The 14,780-nt window shown below is 42.8% G+C and overlaps 1 long non-coding RNA gene across 1 annotated transcript in view; it reads right to left on the minus strand.

The window, feature by feature from the left end:
• Window positions 1-8,570, minus strand: part of LOC141082754 (uncharacterized) — a 54,190-nt gene extending 45,620 nt beyond the window's left edge. The window contains exon 1 of the long non-coding RNA XR_012230577.1: window positions 8,328-8,570. This is a non-coding gene — a long non-coding RNA (uncharacterized lncRNA). The remainder of the gene's footprint in view (window positions 1-8,327) is intronic.
• Between the last annotated feature and the right edge of the window lie 6,210 nt (window positions 8,571-14,780).

Consider the following 14,780-nt stretch of genomic DNA (forward strand, 5'->3'; position numbering starts at 1 on the left):
TGAACTCCACAGGCAAAGAGCAGGGCTTTGTGGATTTTGTTTGTGAGGCTTTGAATTTCATACTTACGCACAATACATTCACTTTTGATTGTACGTGGTACCGTCAAAATGTGGGCACCGCGATGGGTACCCCAGCAGCATGTACATTCGCCAATCTTTTTTTGGGTGCCCTGGAAGAAAAATATGTCTACAATACCAAACATTTTTTTCAACATATTAGACTGTATCTCAGGTACGTGGACGACATGTTCATTGTCTGGGATGGCACCAGAGATTCTTTTGACAAGTTTGTCAGTCACCTAAATGAGGTGAACCAGATGAACATGCTGTTTACACACAATTTTGGAGGGACACGGCTGGAATTTCTTGATGTCTTGTTGGAAGTTAAGGACAATGAAATCTGCACGTCAGTTTACAGGAAACCCTTGGCCACCAATTCCATATTGCGTTATGACAGTTTCCATCCATCACATACCATCAATTCATTGCCATTTGGTCAATTTTTGAGAGTCCACCGTCTAAATAATACCTTGGAGGGCTTTGAAACACAATCTAGAGAGTTATATAATAGGTTCAGACAACGGGGATATCCTAAGGCTCTATTAGATACCACACTTGAAAAAGTAAAATCTCAGTACAGTAACAAAGTTAGAGGAGTTGTGCCTCTAAAAAATAAAAGTGTCGAAAATGAAAAGAGATTTACCTTCTGTTTTCGATATAGTCCCATGGATCGTCAGATCCGAGCAGCAATTAGAAAAAATTGGCATATTTTGGAACAAGATAGGGATTTAAGCGACATAGTATCTAGAGTGCCCCTCATCTCATGTAAGCGGAGTACAAGAATTAGAGATATTCTGGTTAAGAATCGGATCGTCACTAAGCCTGACACTTGGCTGAGTAAAGGAACACCACAAGGGAATTATAGGTGTGGCCATTGTCCTTATTGTAAATTTCATCGTACTGATCGTACACTACAGATGGGCGCGGTCACGCATACAGTAACAGATTTGATCACATGCAAGACAGATCATGTAGTCTTTGTGATTTTTTGCACATGTTGGTTTTTCTACATAGGTAAAACCATACGTCCACTATACATTCATTTTCGTGAGCATTTTAAGTCCATTAGAACTGGAAAAGGAGTCCCACATTTAATTAACCATGTAAGAGATGCACATGGAAATGACCCTAATGTTCTCTCCTTTGCAGGAATCGAGAAGGTGGTTTTACCGCCGCAGGGAGGGCATTTAAATAAAATCTTATTGAAACAAGAATCCAGGTGGATTATGAATACACAGGTGACAGGTCCGCTAGGTTTTAATGATAGAATAGACATGGCTGTTTTTTTATGAAGGAGTTTATATTTTCCCTCATTTCCCTTGACGTCGATAGGAGAACTAGGTCACATATGTATATATGTGGCTTTTCTGGTTGGTACCTTTTTTCTGGAGCCTCTTATTGCAGCTTTGATGAACTTCTACATATTTGAGACAAAGACATCTTTTTGAATTTGGTGGGTTTTCTTTCCCGTAGCATTTGAATCGTTTAGTGACCTGCTTTTTTTGTATAGTATACGTGCACGTATACATTGTGCGTTTTCGGTGCAGCAGTTTTTGTCCACTATGATTGAGATTTGTCATTGATAGTCCATTATTGTGTTTATCCATAATAAGATACAGCTATGCAGGTACATAGTAGTTTATGAGAATCCTAAAAAAACAGATATTAAGTTGCACACAATTAACATTTTTCATTTCAGGTTAAAGGGAAAAAAAAAAAAAAAAAAAATTTTTTTGAAAAAAATTTTTTTCAGAGAATTTTTTTGAAGGAGGTTTTTTTTTTTTTTTTTTGAGTATATTAATGGTTCAATACAACAATAGTGAGACAGATTGGTCTCTGGATACATATGATTGTAGATGTTTTCCATAAGAAAAAGAAAAAAATAGTAGTTTTCGACATATGAAAATAACAGTAGTCTTCGATATATGAATATGCATTGTAATTTATCTCTCAATGTAACCATTTTTCTGCTTGTGCAGTAAGTTGTATTTATGCTTTTGTATGTTGTAATGCATCTCAGCATGTTTTTAATTCACTAATGTCACTTAGACAGCAGCTGTGGAGGGAGGAGGTACGGAGTGATGTGATTTCCATATGAACCCGGCACTTCCCCCCACTGTTTGACCCATTGAAGCTCTCGAGCAGCGCAAAACGGCCGTTGTCAGCCTTTCTAGCACTCCTTATGTCACTCCCCCGACTTGACATGTTCATGATATGTCAATAAATCAGTGAAACTTCCATCTCGATGAGTGCGACCTCTTCTCTTTGCATGGATTCCCAGGATTGACTGTTTCCAGGTCTGGCACCCGAGATTCCCAGCTGTTAGGCTTCTGTATGCCGCACATCATTTGAAGTCACACGGTAACAGCGGTGCCGTCCGCTTTTTATCTTGAGTTTTGTGAACAAATGTAATGCTCCAGATTCTCAACTAGCTCATAGGAAGGTCAGGTTTATAGCTTGTCTAATCAGCCAAACTGTTTTCAGCTGTACTAGCATACCTGCACAATAGTTTTCAAAGGTATTCTAACCATCCATTAGCCTTCCAAGGCTAGTTTCACACTAGCATTAGGCAGTGCTGCGGATGGCAGCCTACTTCCCTTCTTTCTGCCTCCGTTAAGCCCTGCCCACTGCCACACGTCATCCTTCAGCTCCACCTATATCTGCACGCGTCCTGCAAATCTTATCTTTAACATTGGGTACGTAGGCCATGCGGATGTATGCTGATGCATCCGCATGCGTTGTTTTGACATGTTCACAACCTGTTGCGCTCAGCGCAGCTCGGTGCAGCAATGTGTGATACAGCAGGCTTTTTCTCATTTAGCTAATGAAAAATATTATTTAGAATTCTATACTCGTGCATGGAGCACAATAGAAGCAGTGAACAACACACTAGTAGGACATGTGCCCTGCTGGCTTTGTCTGTAAACCTCAGTAATGCTCCCCGAAAAAACTCTGGAAGGTAAATTTTACAGCCACACTGGACACTATTGAGCCACACTATCAACAGCCTAACTAGCTGAAATCTGGCTGTTAACAGTGGCAGCGTCAGGAGCAACCTCTCTGTGCTGTTACAGTGTCAAAATGGCGCTAAAGCAAGATGTCTGCTATTTATATTGGAGAGGGACATGTGATTTCAGCAGCCAATGACACAAGCCATTCTTTCAAAACATTGTGGGTGTAATTGGCTAGCCGCAATGTGCACACATAAAGTTAGGAAAAAAAATGACTGCTGTGCTGTGTTTACAAGAATGCCGCGCCTCTAAGCTCTGCCACCCCCCTCCCTTCATCAAACATGGGCCAAGCGCTCATGATACATCATCATTATCGTTGCTGAAAATATTTTTGTGGCAACGCAAATATTTTCCCGTACTTTTACCGAATGTTACCAATTTTTACAAATTTTATAAAATTTTGCTTGGGTTTCCGATCACGAATCCGAATGTGCCATATTTGTGATGAATTTATGTTTGGCGATTGTTTTCAGAACAAATCATCACTATTCATGACTCATGTTAGCTTCAATTTTTACCTTTGTATGCTCCTAATCCCCTAATCTTTATAAACACACCAATAAACACACCAATCTTAGAATGGTTTAATTGGCCACAGCAGCCTTTCATTAATGTTTAATACAAAACAATTTAAACAACAACCTCTCAGAAGGGGTGGTCCTCAAAGCTTCAAAACTGTAAACTGCAGGTTTACTAATTCCACCTTGGCCCGAGGTCGAATCTTACCTCTAGCAGCTATGCACCAGCTCACAGGCAGCTGTTAACCATCCTAGCCAATATCCCAAACCATTAGTCATGGGTCCCCTTATAATCCCTCCTGCGGGATTATTTAAACACCTGTCCACATGAACCCACCCATGGGGGTTCCAGAACCTCTTGAGACTCCCCCCCCTCCGATCTGCCATTAACCAATTCCACCAACTTCGAAGACCTCCTCTCCGTGCCACGCTGCCATGACATAAATTTAATTACGTTATTAATAAAAACCCTTAACCATTCAAAATCACATTGATCCCAACCCTAAAGAAAAACAGAAACAAAATAAAACACCCCTGTAAAAACTCAGCAACAAATAAAAAGAGGGTGGGTGGGACTTCCTTAGCACTGTAAAGGGGATACCTAAAATGGCTACCCTGACCAAGATGGATGTCCCTCCAGCTCCCATTCCCACATTAACTCTGTCAAGTCAGCCTCCCTTCAAGGCCAGGGGCCCAGTACAACCTCTATGGAGTACCATCATGACAGGCATAGGGTTCTTCAGCAGACCCCTGGCTGTCATGGAATTTCATCAGCACCCCGTGATTAAATCATAGGGTCACCGACTGGAACAATGTGCAGCAAACCCTCCTGCCAGAGACCGATCTGAATAACAATCCTAAAATCACATACAATTTCATGAATAAAATATACACATCATAGAGTAAAGGAGGAATAATTGCCATGCTAAAAACTAGACAAGTAAGGCTACTTTCACACTGTTTGTGCAGCGTTTCATCTGCAGCAATCAAAATGCGTCATGTTTCCCTATCTTTAACATGGTGTGTGCAGGGGCATGCATTTGCATCAGTTCGCATGCATCAGCGTACGCATGTGTTGTTTTTTGGTGTCCGGTGGGGTCTGGCGAACTCAACATGTTGAATTTTTGGAAGCGGCAAAAATCCATCAAATATGCGCAGTCATGCGCATGCTGATGAGTGCATCAAATAAATGCATTGCTGTCTATGGGAACGCATGCGTACGCAAGGACATGTGTAAGCACATGCGTTCTATATGCATGCGTTTTTTTAATGAGTTGGTCCAGGAAGTGATTCATCCACCTGATACTTGAGAGCTCTATAAAAAGGAAACGTGGACACTGCAAGGCTATTACTCTCTGGACTCTGGACGATACCACAACGCTGGCTATGTAAGTATAGAACCTTAGAAAATGTCATCCTCCCTCACTGCTGTTTGCACTTTGTAATAATTTTTTTTCTGGTTATTTTAGATGTGTCGAATGGCTTGGTACAGTGGTTGGCTCCTGTTTGGCTCCTGGAGCAGCGGGTTTCTCCAGTTCGTCTCCTGGTGCTGCTTTCTGTTGTGATGAGGACAACACTGTCTATGTAAGTATAGAAGCTTTGGAAATGTCTGTCTCTCTGAATGCTTTTTCTGTTCTTTGTAGACTGACTGATTCTCTCTGGTGCAGTGGGTGTCTCCTGGTGCAGCGGTTTTCTCCATTTTGCCTCCTGGTGCTACTTTCTGTCATGGTGAGGACAACACTGTCTATGTAAGTATAGAAGCTTTGGAAATGTCTGTTTCTCTGAATGCTTTTTCTGTTCCTTGTAGACTGGCTGATTCTCTCTTGTGCAGTGGGTGTCTCCTGGTGCAGCGGTTTTCTCGGGGTCATCTCCTGGTGCTGTGATTGGTTTCTATTGCTGCAGTCTGTCCCTGGCCTGTGCTGACTGCTGTGGTTTTGGACCACTGCCTGTAATGGTGGTATTGTTGTCTTTTTTTGCGGGGACTACATTGCTTTTGGATCTTTACAAGTTTAATTTTTCTTCTGTTCTTTTCTGTAGTGTTTCAGTTTACTGCTGCCTGCTCATCAAAATGTCCTCAACTGAACAACAGACTTCTTCCCAGGGTGGACTGGACAAAGATTTTGAACCACATTTGCTATACTGATTGGTATGTATTGACTAGCAATATTCTGAAAGGGATTGAAGGAAGATGCCCTTTAAGGTCACCCCTTTAAGAAGTCCTAGTGTAAATCTGTTAAATGCTAGCCGTACTGCTACATGTACGTATATTACCGCCTGTGTTATTGGTACTGCCACATTATATATGTGTTAACATGCTGTAATTACATTAGTGATGAGCAAGCACTAAAATGCTCGGGTGCTCGTTGTTCGGGTCTAGCAAATCGGAATACTCGGGTAACATAGTAACATAGTTTTGAAGGCTGAAGGAAGACCTTATGTCCATCTAGTTCAGCCTATTTTTAGTGCAGCTGTTCTGCATTGTTGATCCTGGGGAAGGCAAAAAACCCACAGAGTAGAATCCAATTTTCTCCATAGGGAAAAAAATTCCTTCCCCTAAGCTGGGTCAACCATCTACCTATAATATTCTGTTATTCGTAACCTTCTATACTGTTACTCACAAGAAAAGCGTCCATTCCTTTCTTAAATTCATTCAGTGAGTTGGCCATCACCACTTTCTCAGGAAGAGAATTCCAGAGCCTCACTGCTCTTACCGTAAAGAACACCTTGTTCTTGTCACAGTCCTTGGTACAAACAGTTCATTGGAGAGATCTCTGTATTGCCCTCTGATATACTTGTACATATATAATAGGTCTCCCCTAATACTCAGTACTCGGACAGAACAACGAGCCCAATGTAAGTCTATGGGAGACCCGAGCAATTTTACCACAATCCACCGGAGGTCCTTTTAGGCTCTGAAAATGAGGGAAACACTGCTCAAATGACATGGGGACATCCATGGGGATTGCCCGTGGAAGCATTCCTGACTCCTAGTTCACAGCTTTAAACAATATTTTCAGAGTTTCATGCCATTTTTTCTGAAATAGGTTAAGGTACATCCTTTCCAGGTTAATGACTTGTATATAAAGCAAAATAATTAACCCCAGACCAAAATGTTCCTTCCCCACTTGGGCTATGTTCGTACGCAGAGTTTTTGAAGCCTTTTTCAACTTTAATATTGCTTTCAACCAATACTAATGCATTCACTGGGAAATGTCATTGAAACATTTAAAAACCCTAGCTGGCCATGCGGTGTGTGACACATAAGCAGACACATCTTGTTTCATTTATGAAGAAGGGACTCTTAAAATCACAGAGTCTATTTTACAGGGGCATCAGGCAGCATTAATATTCTTAAAGGGCCTTTATTAACCAGTGGGTCTCCTAAACTGTTATAGCCTATGCAATGAGTGGATGGGCTGCCAAGAATTACAATGCACCCCAGCTTTCACGAGATGTCCAGGAGGGCCTCTATAAAAAAGGTAGCATTGAATGCAAAGCCTGCCCTGCTACCAATACATATGCACCCCAATAAGCCTTTGAACCCACATACTGGATGGGCCCAGGAAAATCCACTTCACATTATTCATTTTGTACTCCAATACTCTTTTTTATACACTGACTGCAAGCCCTGCCCTGCTGCCAAGTAATATGCACTCCAATACGACTTTGAACACACATACTGGAAGGGGCCATGAAAATCCACCTCACATTATGCATTTTGTACTCCCGTACTCTTTCTTTATGCATTGACAGGCCTGCCCTGCTGCCAAGTAAAATGCACTGCAATAAGCCTTTGAACCCACATACTGGAAGGGACCAGGAAAATCAACCTTACATTATTCATTTTGTATTCCCATGCTCTTTTTTTATGCATGCTGCTGCCAAGTGTTATGCACCCCAATATGCCATTGACCCCACATACTGTATGGTCCCAGGAAAAAACAATTCACATTATTCATGTTGTATTCTTGTATTCTTTCTTTCAGCATTGACAGCAAGGCCTGCCCTGCTGCCGAGTGTTATTCACCCCAATATGCCTTGGACCCCACATACTGGATGGGAATAGGAAATTCCACCTCATATTAGGCATTTTTCCCTCCCGTACTCTTTATTTATTCATTGACAGGCCTGCCCTTCTGCCAAGTAATATGCACTCCAATACGACTTTTAACCCACATACTGGATGGGACCAGGAAAATCCACTTTACATTATTCATTTTGTACTACCATACTCTTTTTTTATGGATTTACAGGCCTGCCTTGCTGCCAAGTGTTATGCATCGCAGGAAAATCCACCAAAGTAGTTATGATTGTTCACTCGAGCGCGAAAGCTGTCACCAGTAGCCCCCTTCCATCAAAAGCATTGGGTACTAATGTAAAAAGAGGTAAAATCTTGCCCAAATCGAAGAACCCAACAGTGAAGAAAAGACTGAATATGAAGAAAATAAAACTGTCAGTATTTGTTTAAAAAATCAACAAGGATTTTCAAGTTCTCTCAGTCTGAAGAAAATATTACAGTTGTTTTAGGTATGCTGTCTGATGAAGTCCCTCTATGTAAAAAAAAATGTAATAAAATAGCGGCGCAAGCATATATATGCTGAATCAGCTGCAAGTATCAACACTCCCCTTACCACAATGGGGTAAAATGCACAAAATTAAGAATAAGAATATAGATACTCGCGCTTTGACTCAGTCATAACAGAACATCACTGATAGATTCATCAAAAATTATATATACCTTATATCAGTTTTTTGAGAGGTGTCCGATATTTGAATGAAGAAGGATGTGGCTTTTATCAGAAAGCTTATTAAAACTGACTTTGTGGTGGAAGCACCTTATTCAGACCTGCTGTTCAGATGAACGGCTAATCCCGGAGCGATGTCCTTTGTTCAGAGCTGCTTTTCCGATGAGCTGCTAGTTCTGGAGCAATGTCCCGGACGAAGACAAGCTCCCTGGGTGGGCTATTGAGACGTGTGGAACGTCGACAGGTCCTGTGATTAGCTAGGACCTACGTGACGTCTTCAAATCACGTGACCGGCAACGTCACGTAGTATACAGCAGAAGAGTATAGTGTGCAAAAGGAGCCAATAATCCTAGTCCTACGTGTTTCGGAATTCCTTCATCAGGGATGGCTCCTCCTGCAAGCATGACTCCTTTATAGCATCGGCTCCTTAACTCTTTCCTGTCTCAATCAAAAGCGAACAGTTCAAACTCATTATTCAGTCCTTTTGGTTTAAGAGTATTCAATTCAAAAATCCATCTTGACTCTTTTTTGACATTTGTTTAATAAAGCTGCCTTTATGCCAGTCTTTTTTAACTATTTTGATGCCCGTTATTTTTACATCTTTGATGGATCCCTTATGGAATTTCTTAAAATGTCTGGATAAAGGATGGTTATCAGCATTATTTCTGATATTTCTCAAATGTTCCCCAATTCTTCTACATAGGGGGCGTATAGTTCGCCCCACATATTTTTTAAGGCATGGACATTCAATAGTATAAATAACTCCTGTGGTATTACATGTTATAAAATCCTGTATTTCAAACTGTACCCCACATTGTGAAGTGACAAATTTTTGTCTTATAGGGTGCAGCAATTTACATACTTGACATTTATGACATGGATAAAAACCCTTCTTTCGTGTCCTAAAAAGGCAATTCCCATTACTTCGATTTCGGATTTCTTATTGTAGGTGCTATGATATTACCCAGATTATTTGCTTTCCGAAATATAAATTGTGGGTATTGTGTTAATTTATCTCCGATAATTTTATCCTCTTTTAGAAGTTCCCAATGCTTATTTACTATTTTTTTTAAAAAATGGATATTTGAATTGTACTGAATAATAATGGGAACAGCTATATATTTGAGTTTTTAGTCTGGTTATCAGCTTTATCCATATTATTAAGCAATAATTCATTTCTGGGGATACTCTTAACCCTATCCTTAATCTCCTCTAGATATTCTTGTTCATAGCCTTTATTAATAAATTTACTAGTAAGAGTATCTGTTTCCTTTGTGTAATATGCTGCATTTGAACAGTTCCAGTGTAATCTCAAAAACTGGCTATATGGCACATTGAGCAACCATCTCGGTAAATGGCAACTATTCATAGAAATATAGCTATTTGAATCCGTTGGCTTCATATACGTACAGGTCTGTATTGTATCCAGACTAATAAAAATATCTAAATTCAAAAAATGTATTCTCTCCTTACTAGTTGTGGCGTTAAATTTCAAATAAAAATCATTTTTATTAATTTCATTTAAAAATGAGTTCAATGACTCCTCCCCCCTTTTCCATATAAAAATAACATCATCAATAAAACGGAGCCATAGGGCCAGGTCCGCGCGCAGAACGCCCCCCTGATATATGTGGAGGTCCTCCCCCCTACCTACATAGAGGTTGGCGTAACTGGGCGCGAACCTGGTCCCCATAGCTGTACCCCATTGCTGGGTGGAGTAGTTCATCCCATGTTTAAAAGTATTATGTGTCAAAATAAAAAGAGCACATTCTTTAATAAAATTTACCATATCATGTGGAAAGCTATGTGTTTTGTTTAAAAAATAGCTGAGTGCCTCTGTACCCTTTTCATGCTGAATAACTGTGTATAGAGATGTAATATCCAGCGTCCCTAAAATAAATGTATTATCCCATTGAAAATCATTAAGTACTTGTAGGATATGTTTCGTGTCCTCCAGGTATGCTGGAAATGTTGGTACTATCTTTTGCAAATGACAATCAACATAATGCGATAAATTTGAGGTTAAATTGCCAATCTCTGATATAATAGGGCGACCCGGGGGATTGGTAACATCTTTGTGGATTTTTGGTAGATGGTAAAATATAGCCGTTTTTAGGGTATGGTGTATCTATATATTCAAATTCTTGTTTATTCAATAATCCTTTATTAAGTCCATTAGTTATCAAATTTCTCAATTCAATTTCATATTCGTCTATAGGGTCTTTCTCTAACTGTTTGTATGTATTTGTGTCGCCTAAAATCTGTATAGACTCTGCTCTTCTTCTTCTTCTTCTTCTTCTTCCCCTTCCTTTATGTAAAAACAAGCGCATATCCAATAAATTAAACCAAGCTATATTGCACTTCAGAAAATCACATAAAAGAGTAAAAAAGTTTATGCAGCTTGTGTCAAAAGTAGCGTTGAGCATTCCGATACTGCAAATTTCGGTATCGGCCGATATTCGCGGTATCGGAATTCCGATACTTTTAGCATATCGAATACCGGAATCGGAAGTTCCCAAAATGCTATGAGCCAGTTTGATTTGATTCAGCCAATGAGGAATCCTAAGAAGTGTGGGTACATCCTGTTAGGCATGTAGGCATGATAACTAATGGCATGGCTGTGATTGGCTGCTGAAATGATGTCATGATGCACTATAAAAGCCGCCGCCGCCATTTTGGGTTCACTCTGCTGTGAATTCAGTTAGGGACAGGATGCTGCTCTTCCGACTCTGAGGGACAGTTAGAGATAGCGATTTGCTATATTGTGCTTTACCCAGGCTACTGTAGCAACCCCTGTGTGAAGCTTTCTTTTGCCTTGCAGCGCTGTTCACAGCTGTCTGCAAGGTCTGTGTGTGTGTGAGTGCAGCTCACGCTGTAGTTTGCTCTGCAGCAACCTCTGGTTGTAGGCCGCTCAGCGTGCGTCACTGCCTCATACATATATATATTTTTTTTTTTATTGCTGCTCATTTTTACTGATTTCTCCTATTAGTGTGCATCCATCCGTATCCATCTACATTGGTTGCAAACACTATATAGGAGTAGATAGTGAAGCCTTTCTGCAGCCTTTCAGTGCTAGTGCACAGTTCTCTGCACTGTTCACGGCTGCCTGTGAGGTCTCTGTGTGAGAGTGCAGCTCACGCTGTAGTGTGTTCTGCAGCCACCTCTGATTGTAGTCCGCTCAATGTGCGTCACTGCCTCATACATTGTCTTTTTTTGCTGTAGTGCTGCTTATTTTTCCTGAAATTCTCCTATTAGTGTGCTTCCATCCGTATCCAGCTAGATTGGTTGCAAACACTATATAGAAGTAGATAGAGGAGCCTTTTTGCTGGCTTGTGCCCTGCAGCCCCAGCCAGATTAGTATTAGACTATTTTTTGGAGCCTCATCTATTGCATTGTAGGTTACCTTCCTGCATTGTAACAGCTCCAATAAGTTTGTGATATTATCGCTTTTACATCTTTGGTCACATCCTTTTTGTTTTTTTGGAAAAAAACGTAAATAAAGTGCACCAAACACTCCACTTTACAGTTGTGTAGGCCACATTAGCTCATATTAAAGTGTAGTCCACACACTTTATAAAATTAGTGTTTCTTATACCTTTTAGCAGTTGTTCAGGAATAAGCACACTAAGCCCTTAGTACTTTTCTGCCTATCTTTATCAGTCTACCAAGATGAAGAAGGCAGGGAGTAAGGCACGTGGTCGTGGGCGTGGAGTTTCAGCAGGGAGAGGACGTGGGGATTCTGTGCCTCCTGCGGGCACCAGTGACTCAGCATCCCCCAGTTTTAACAGGGAACAGTCCTTTATGCGCAGCTTTGTAGGAGCTTGCCGTACCCCACTGCTGCGGGAGGAACAAATTGAAGCCGTTGTCGGATGGATGGCAGCTAACACATCGACTTCAATTACTTCCACATCCTCTCAGGTCCAGAGCACTGAAAAGCAACCATCTGTCTCTTCACCACCTGCCAAATTGCCCAGGCAGTCAGAGAGCCCTGGACAGGAGCCATCTCATTCTCTACTTCTGTTCTCTGAATCTCTTGGCTTGGAAAAAGGGGGCCAGCCAAGCAGCATTCTAGAATGTCAAGAAGAGGGAGTATGCAGTGATGCACAACAGCTTTGTCTCTCAGAATCTGCAGAGGCGGGTGGGCCAGTGCCTATGGTCAGCACACCTCAGTACGCATCTGATGATGAGACTCAGGTGCCACTTTCTGGTGCGTACTGTGCTGGCGAGACTACCCAGGAGAAGCAGGTGTTTGAAGAGGGTAGTGTAGATGATGAGGCCCTTGAACCATCATGGCGTGAGGAACAGGAAGGTGATGGGAGCAGCTCTGACGAAGAGATTCCCCGAACGGCCAAGACAGGAGGGAGAGGGCCCTTGCACTTGGCTGTCTGTAGCCTTCACTTCGGCACCCATTAGGTGCATTCCTCTTCCAAAACCCAAAGCGGGTGCTCCCAGAACTTGCAGTGCATGGTCCTTTTTTGATACAGTTGCAGATGACATTTGCTTTGTCAAATGCAAGCTGTGTAATCAGAAAGTCAAAAGAGGGAAAAGTGTCAGCAACCTCAATACCACAAATATGTGGAAACATGTGCGGACCAAGCACGTGGTGGAGTTACAAAGACACACTGAAGACATAGGCCAACCTACAGCACCACCTACCACCTCTTCAGCTCGTGTTGTAGCCTCTTCCTCCAGCTCACACACAGCTGGTTCGGCTTCCTCACAGGATCACCATGGAAGAACCTCTGGCACTGTTGTCCAGAGACCCAGTGTAATTCACCCACAGCACCACGTTCCCTGTCATCCTCACACTCCCAGGCCACTCTACAGCCATCGGTAGCACAGGCATGGGAGAAAAAGCGGCAAACCATCCCCGAGCACAGGCTCTGAATGCTGGCATTGCAAACTACTGGCCCTTGAAATGCTCTCATTCAGGCTGGTGGAGACTGACACCTTCCGTAACTTCATGGCATTGGCAGTCCCACAATACAATGTGCCCAGCCGCTTTTATTTCAGCAGGCAAGCCGTCCCTGCCAACTCCAAGGATTGAAGGAATCCAGTCTGTACACATTGACTCCTCCTCATACTCCAGTTCCTCAGAATCAGCACTGCAGGAGCCGTCACGGTCTACCTCCACATAGACCCGTGAACGCTTACCTGTTACGACCAATATGAGCACAGCCGTGGCCAAACGTCAACAGGCCGTACTGAAATTAATTTCTTTGGGGAATCAAAGCCACACAGCGCAGGAGCTCTGGAATGCCATCAAGCAGGACAGCGACGTGTGGTTTATGCCAGCGAATCTCCAGCCAGGCTTGGTAGTGTGTGACAATGGCCGAAGTCTGGTGACAGCTATGGGCCTAGGCAACCTCACTCACATCCCATGTCTGGCACATGTGCTCAACTTGGTCGTGCAGAGTTTTTTGAGGGACTATCCAGATCTTGATGCACTGCTGCACAAGGTCCGCATAGAGTGCGCTCTCTTGCGGCATTCCAGCAAGGCAAGATCGCGCATTGCAGCTCTGATTCCGCCTTCCAGAACATCGCATCATATGTGACCTACCCACCAGGTGGAATTCAACGTTACATATGTTGGAGCGGTTGTGTGAGCAGCAGGCAGCAGTAATGGAGTACCAGCTGCATCAGGCGCAAACAAGTTGCACTGCGCGCCGTTCACACTTCACCACCACTGAGTGGGCCTCTATGAATGACATCTGCCACGTTTTGCGGGCCTTCGATGATTCCACGTGGATGGCAAGTGCAGATGATGCACTAGTCAGCATGACTGTCCCTCTTATCTGCCTGCTTCAAAAAACACTGCAAGCACTAAGGGAGGAGGTTTTGGAAGAGGTGGAGGATGGGGAGCCACAAATGCCGTCTGCTTCTGGACAGTCTGCGCAACGTGGTTCCTCACAAAGGCCTAGGCAGGGGACACTTTGTGAGGAGGTTGAGTCAATGGAGGAGGAAGACATCTCTCCAGAGGAGGGAGGTACACAATGCTCTAGTAGTCAGTATGTAGAGCGAGGGTGGGGTGATGCAGCGAAGGCAGAGATGACGCCTCAAGCAGGGGACAGCGTTTCTTGGCCATTTGGGAGTTTGCAGCACATGGTTGATTTCATCCTGCAGTGCCTGAGAAACGACCGCCACATCGCCCACATTCTCAACACGGCTGATTATTGGGTGTACACCCTCCTAGATCCTCGCTACCGGGGCAACTTACAAAGCCTCATAACACCATTGATCCGGGAGCATAATATGCGGGGAGTACCAAGAAACACTGGTGCATTCCATCATGTTCTCCATTCCACCCGAGAGCAGTGCTGCTAGTGCTTTACAAAGCAGCTCTGTGCGTCAAGGCAGTGGAGGAAGCTCTGCACAAAGAGGGAGCAGAGGCAGCGCCTCAGCACAAGGCAAGACCAGTATGGCCCAAATGTGGCAAAGTTTTGTGT

Source organism: Dendrobates tinctorius, unplaced genomic scaffold (genome assembly GCF_039654945.1).
Source record: "Dendrobates tinctorius isolate UK_male_01 unplaced genomic scaffold, ASM3965494v1 ptg000019l, whole genome shotgun sequence".
Classification (NCBI taxonomy): Eukaryota; Metazoa; Chordata; class Amphibia; order Anura; family Dendrobatidae; genus Dendrobates; species Dendrobates tinctorius.